This window comes from Anopheles aquasalis, chromosome 3 (genome assembly GCF_943734665.1).
Source record: "Anopheles aquasalis chromosome 3, idAnoAquaMG_Q_19, whole genome shotgun sequence".
NCBI lineage: Eukaryota > Metazoa > Arthropoda > Insecta > Diptera > Culicidae > Anopheles > Anopheles aquasalis.
In genome coordinates, this window is record NC_064878.1 from 20,474,096 (window position 1) to 20,480,585 (window position 6,490).

A 6,490-nucleotide genomic window follows, 5' to 3' on the forward strand; every position below is an offset into this window, starting at 1 on the left:
GCTTTGCATTTGACAATATTTAGGAAGTTAGTTTAGCAATTTCAGATCTAATATTTGCTTTAAGTTGTGTCATAGCTTTCAATTTGTTTGCAAAAACCTTATTTTTCAAAAAGACCCACAGAAAAAAATACAGCGCCGTCACATGCGGCGAAGGAGGAAACCACCATTTATTCATCATCCATTGCACGATCGCAGTTTCCACTATTGACCGATTATTTTCATTGAAAGTGTGACAATTTCAGTCAACTCTTTTAATGTGAAGTGATCTATTAGTAAAATGGCCTAGACTGACGTTTCAGAAACTGTTCTATTTGTCCAAATCGGTTGAAAAATAACAGAGATATTCAACTTTAAAATAGGGTATCGCCTGATAGCGCACCCTGTACTATCTGACCGACGAGTAAATGCAATAACGATGAAACATTTTGCGCATTGGCACAATGATTTGGTATCTTTTAGCAGATGATTTTTCAATCTATCAAAAAGAAAAACAATCGTTCCGAATTTTATATCCAAAATGCAATAGAATTTAACTGATGAAACCAATTAATTTACTCCATAACCTGGGCTTGGTGATAAACGATTGCCAGGGAATCATCAGCTTCAGAGAAGCATTTTATCAAATATGAAACGGCTCTCTAAATGTAAGAATCTCATCGAGAACAACATTCAATATAAGCTTCTTTGAACTTACTCTCCTGCTAGTTGCATTCTACCACTTTATTCTGCAAATCAATTTGAACCATTCCTGCAAAAACTACCTCCAAGCCACGGGGCATCTCACTCGATATGTTGGCCACAAAAATGAACAGCCTGTTTAGTGGACAGCCTCCGGGGCTCGGAGGCTTTCACTCTCGCACCACTTCACACGAAACGAAATGCTCGCCTCGCTTGAAGATGCTCGCATATAACCATAACCATCATCCTTATCGAACGGAGGTTGCGAAGGTCATTATCATCGTCCTTGTCATCGTCGTCGTCGAGCCCATTATAATAGTTATTATCGTTAGGCTGCCGGACCTAAGACCCCGATGTCCCCACACTTCGTGTGCGTTTGATTCCGACACAACAACACAACAACAAAAAATGGCAGCAAAGGAAACGAGAGAGAGAGAGAGAGAAAAAAAATTGGGAGCGAAGAAAATGCCCCAAAGGCGACCAGCGCCATCGGTGCCGCCTCCAGAAACGAGCTCATAAGTGACGGCCACTTAATATTATTTACACACAGTGTGTTTTTCGGCAGATTGGAAGCTACGCACCGGGGATCCGTGTAGCGCAAAAGGGACGCAGACTATCGCCATCGGCCATATCGAACTGTCCCGGGGCACCATTTATCTTTTACGGTTCAGCAACGCGGTGCGCCTGGACCACTTGTGTCTCCGCATCGTCTACGAGTCATCCGATTGACCCCCGAACGGGGCTGCCAGCGTAAGCGTACGTAGTATATTGGCCGTGGTCCCATGGTGGCGGAGGACCTCGGATTGTTTATGTTTCGACGCGTCCAAGAGACCGTGCCAGGTGTCCGAATCGATCCAATCTTGAAGTTGGACAAAAGATGCGACACCAACACACACGGGCATGCATGGTCACTTTGCCTTTGTTCTACCTTCCCGGACCTGGAGAAGGGGGCTCAGGGGCCTGTCTGCAGCTTGCTAAGCCCGCTATTTACGGTTATTGCGAAGGACCTCTCACTCCTGAACCCCGGGAGCCATTTACGCACGGCTTCAACCGAAGTGCCTCTTCGCCGGTCATCAGCGCCCGGCCCGTCGTCGTTGTGTGACCGACGACTGTCTTACGCCCTTGTCTACGGCTCTGGGCAGTGTCACAAAAGCATCAAGCGTCTTGGGCCGTTGTCTAACGCAGTGGAGCGACCTACGGTAGCAACGGAGCGAAATCTACGTCGAGAAGCGTTTCAAGCCCAAGTACCAAGCCAGTAGTGTCCCTGTCTTCGACATCAGACTTCAACAACTTCAACGACTTCCAGCACCGTCGAACGCACTTCACGGCGAGAGCTCGCATGCTTCATGCTTGCGAGGGAACATAAACAACCTTCTCTCCGTTCGGCGACGCTGCGTGCGGTAGTGCCCTTGTTTCCTTTTAAGGAACCCCAGACCCCTATTTGGTGTCTCATTTTGCGCGCTCCGGTCGCGTGGTGGTCATTCTTTTTGGCAATTGGTTCGCCAGTGATCAATTTTCGGTTGCACGGTGCCGTCATCAGCGCGGTCTAGTTTCTCTGGCTCGCGTGAGGGCGCATAGGGTAATAAGGTCAATCATTAGGTATGGTTACCTCTTTTGGAAAAGTGCGGCGCGCGCTTATGGAAACACAACACACAACACTCCTCTCTTTGTGTTCCTGGGGGGCATGATGATGAGATCAGCGCTCACATCTTTTGTCATCCATTTTGTGTGGCAAAATCAGAGCATTTTGTGTGTTTGCGTCCAGTTTATGGGTTTTCATTGGATTCGTTCGCGGTTTTGTTATTTGTAGGCATTCACAAAATGTGGGCGCAAAGTGAACTGAATTCCATTCATAATCCTTTATCCTTTATGACAACATCTCACTGTGGTGAAGGAGTGTGATAGGTGTTCTATGGAAAAGGAGCGCAAGCAAGTAGAGCCACTTTGATATGAGAGCCTTAGGAATGGTTTTCAGCCCAAGACTGATTTGATATTGAAATGGCAAATAGGCAAACAATAAGATGACCTCTTCTTGGGACCTTGCCGAAGAGACTAAGATCCAAAGCAGAAGACCGAGAGCTGATTTCAGAACAATACAATCATGGAAATGAGTCAACGAATTTGAAATGAATATGTGCTTCTGTCTTTCTGTTTGGAATATGTTCAGGGATCAAACCCTAGACAGAAAACTTGGATTATTGAGCTCATAAACTAATTGTGTTGGATGTAGTCTAGGCCTATCATAGTAGGAAATCAATCAATCAATCAATCAATGTGTTTTTGGCAAAAAAAAATATAAATCGACGAGATAAGTTGATTTCGGAACATCTTCTTTTATATTTTAAGATGTTTTCACTGTATATTAGCGATTGTAGAACATTCAATTCTTCATAATGCTACGCTTCAAGTTGGTGCTGTATTTACGCTTGCTTTTACGCTCGGATTTACGCTCCGCGGGCCTATAATCTTTTTGACATAAGCATAATCTTTTTGGCATTACACTCTGAGTTTATACGAGAGTTTACGCTTCATGTATCCCCGGCTTCAAGTTTTAGGAAATTCTAGATTTCCTATGCTTCTATATGCAAAAGGATAAGGATTGTTCATCCCTATCTCATCTAATCTTTTGTAATAAATTCAGCATTTTGATCTGAAGATGAACCAGCATCACCATGAAAACACAATGCTCTAAGCAGGTTGCCCTCCTACTAAACAAAGATTATTCAACGACGAACGCCACAATCCGGATGACACCCGGAAGGTAAAATATGCATTACCCACAAGCCTAATCCAAACCTACCCAGGAAGGAACCATGTCACTCGCTTTGAATTGCATTCTCTGCTGAATGTATTGAATTCATAAACTGTTTCCAACTGTTGTCGACCGGGTCTCCCCGGTGGGCTTATCTGTTCCGTCTTGCTGCATGCAAAAGAACACCAGCCAGCCCGGAGAACTCACATGGCAAAGTTTCCGAGATGATCTACATTTGCACCCGTTTCCGGAATATTAAAATCAATTGCAATCCCGAACACACAAAACTCAGCCTCCCGTGCGTATAAACGTGCTGGTTCCCCGGTGGGGGGAAAACTATTCAAAACCCTCGGGTTTGCTGGCACAAAGTTTGCAGAAAATCATTTCAATCCCGCATCCCGTGGATTTATCAGGTCTCTTCACCGGTATCGACAACAACAGCGCATCAGTGGTCTGGCCAGGTGAGTTTGTTCGCTTCCCTGGCACACCATTCACCGGGCAGAATATTGGCTGTCCGGATGACACATTTTCGCTTGCCAAAAGCCACCTTTCACCACCACCAGCCCGGCCAGCAGCCCACCATGATCGTTGTTGGGTTTGGCATGCAAAAAACAGGGGACCAAAAAACATCCGGGGGAAAATCCAGCGAGTGACGGAGTGGTGATGGTAGTGGCCAAAAGTCCAAAAGGAATATGAAAATGCTCTCCGACCGAATGCTGTCGGCTGGAGGCATTGAAGCTCCACTTCAAAAACGGTCCAGCCACTGGGTTCTCGCCTCGCGTATGCATTTACCTGCCAACCGGGGCTCAAACATGCTCAAACATGCTCTCTCCCCTAATGGAACTGATAGTCCCTTTTCACTTCGTTCCCTATTAGGTGCCGCATCGTTGCTGTGACAGCTCCTGAGAGCTCCTTCCGGAGAGAGAGTCGAATTCATTGTTCTTTGCACCGAATCCAGGCATCCAGACAAGTGCCTCCTCTTGCTCCTCCTCCTTCCGTGATTCTGGCCAGAGGAAATCAGCAATATACATAGCTGCCTTTGGGAGGTTTGGCACTATTTTCTGGAGGCTCCAGGACTTTTCCAGCACGTGTGTTTTTTTTTTGCTTCTTCCTGCTGCGTCTCTAGAGCCACTGTCGCTGTGTTATTGTGCTCCCGAGATGCTGAGGTGCGGTTGTGACCCGGTTCCCGGTCACAGATGGTCCCAACTGGGGGGCGGTGGGCTTGTGGAAAACTTTCAACCACATTCTGCGGAGGAAAAGTTCGGTTTTTGTGTTGCTCTTCCTCCGCCCATAGTGAAGTGGTTTACCACACATACAGACACAGGGTGCACTTGGTAGTGGTGGTGGTGGTGGTGGTGGTGATGTTCTAAATTCAAAAGTCCTTCAAGTCTTCTGGCACCGGAGTCACTTTCCTCCTCAAGTTTCTCTGGCACGTTCTTCCGAGAGGAGAGGAAAGGCGAGGCGATGCTCCACAAAAAGCCCATCCCGATAGCGTGTGTTACTGTCGTGTAGGCGGCAGAGTAGGAGTTGGCAGGACTTGCCAGGATCGTCTCATCGTGGCCCCGGGTGGGCAAAAGTGAAACATGAGATTCGAATGCAAATATGTATATTTTATTCGGTAAATATTGTCTCAAAGACAATCGACGAAAGCTCTCCACCCTATCTGTCTCTTGCCAAAGACTAAAAGGTTTCGATTCCAATTGCTAGTGTTGTGAGTCATGTGCTCCTGGCGGGCGGGGTGTGTGAAGTCGAGTGGAAAGAAACCCCCCCCAAAAAAAAGTGGAAAATGCTTTCAACTCACACCTCGCGCCCCTCGGTCCGGGGGAAGTGGTTTTGCTTCCCATGCTAGCTATGCTAATGCAAGCGATGTATGCGATATGTTCGATATGTGTTCTCAAAAAAGGCCTTCCGGAGTTCTTTTCGAACACCAGCCACAGGGCCTCCTCGAAAGGAGCAAGCATAATTTTCCTAAAAGCTCCTCCACAGCACCAGCAACTAGCCAGAATGCTGGTTCGATCCGGTGCAATGCACACAATACTGTCTCCCGGGAAGAGCTTCCAAGAATGATTGCAGTTCTACTGGTCTCCTGGCATCGGCATCTTCTGCCGTGCTGGAACAAGTTTCTTGTCGGTAGCGATAGATATGATGAACATTTTGTCACTAGCCCATCTGGTGGGTTGGGGGCGAGAAATTGGGAACATTCACAAGTAAGATTCCGGAACACACGAACAGGACACTCCACTGGGCGCTTGGGGCGTAATGAGAATGCATTTTTGCCCGGCTTGAAACGGGAGGTAATATTTTTAAAAGGATAACATGAAAGGACGGACACGGTACGGTCAATTTGCTGCAGAATGGTCGCTTGGAATCGATTGTTTGTATTTCCTTTAAGTTGTCCTTTGATTGGGAACATTCCTTGGTTGGCGTGCGTTAGATGATGAGGATTCCTGTCCTCGTGCACACCAGGGCACTGCTATGGTCAAAGGACGAAAATATAGTAGATGTGTCGTCATTTGTATGTTGCCTGAGGCCTTTTTTTGGGGTTTCAAAATTAATATTTAATGCATAGACGTCTATTTTTAGTAATTAAGAGAGCATTAACGAAAGTTTGATGATTACACAATCGTAGCTTCGGTCCTTAGGGACGATTTGGAAGTATTTTTATCTGCGTTTAGAATTGAATTTACAGTTTCTTCCTCTGATAGAATGCAACACAATTATCTGGTAGCACATTCATTTAAATTTGTGTGATTCTGAACTTGTGCAAGACTTTGTTTAAAGAATCGATGTAAAATTGGAGAACAATTTCTTAGAAACATGTATAATTACATTTTTTTCTATTGAGAAATGCACGCATAATCAAACTTAAAATTATTTGTATTTTTTTCCAAGCAACCCTGCTACTCAACTATTCTTTTTCCTTGCAGGCACGATTAAGTAGTAGACTTTGTTGGCTCTAGATGGTTTTAGCAATCGACTATCAAAAGTTTCTTCTACATTCCTTGCTATTCATTCATTGAAATAAAAAAGGTAGTTGAGCAGTCTGCTCAATGTTACTCA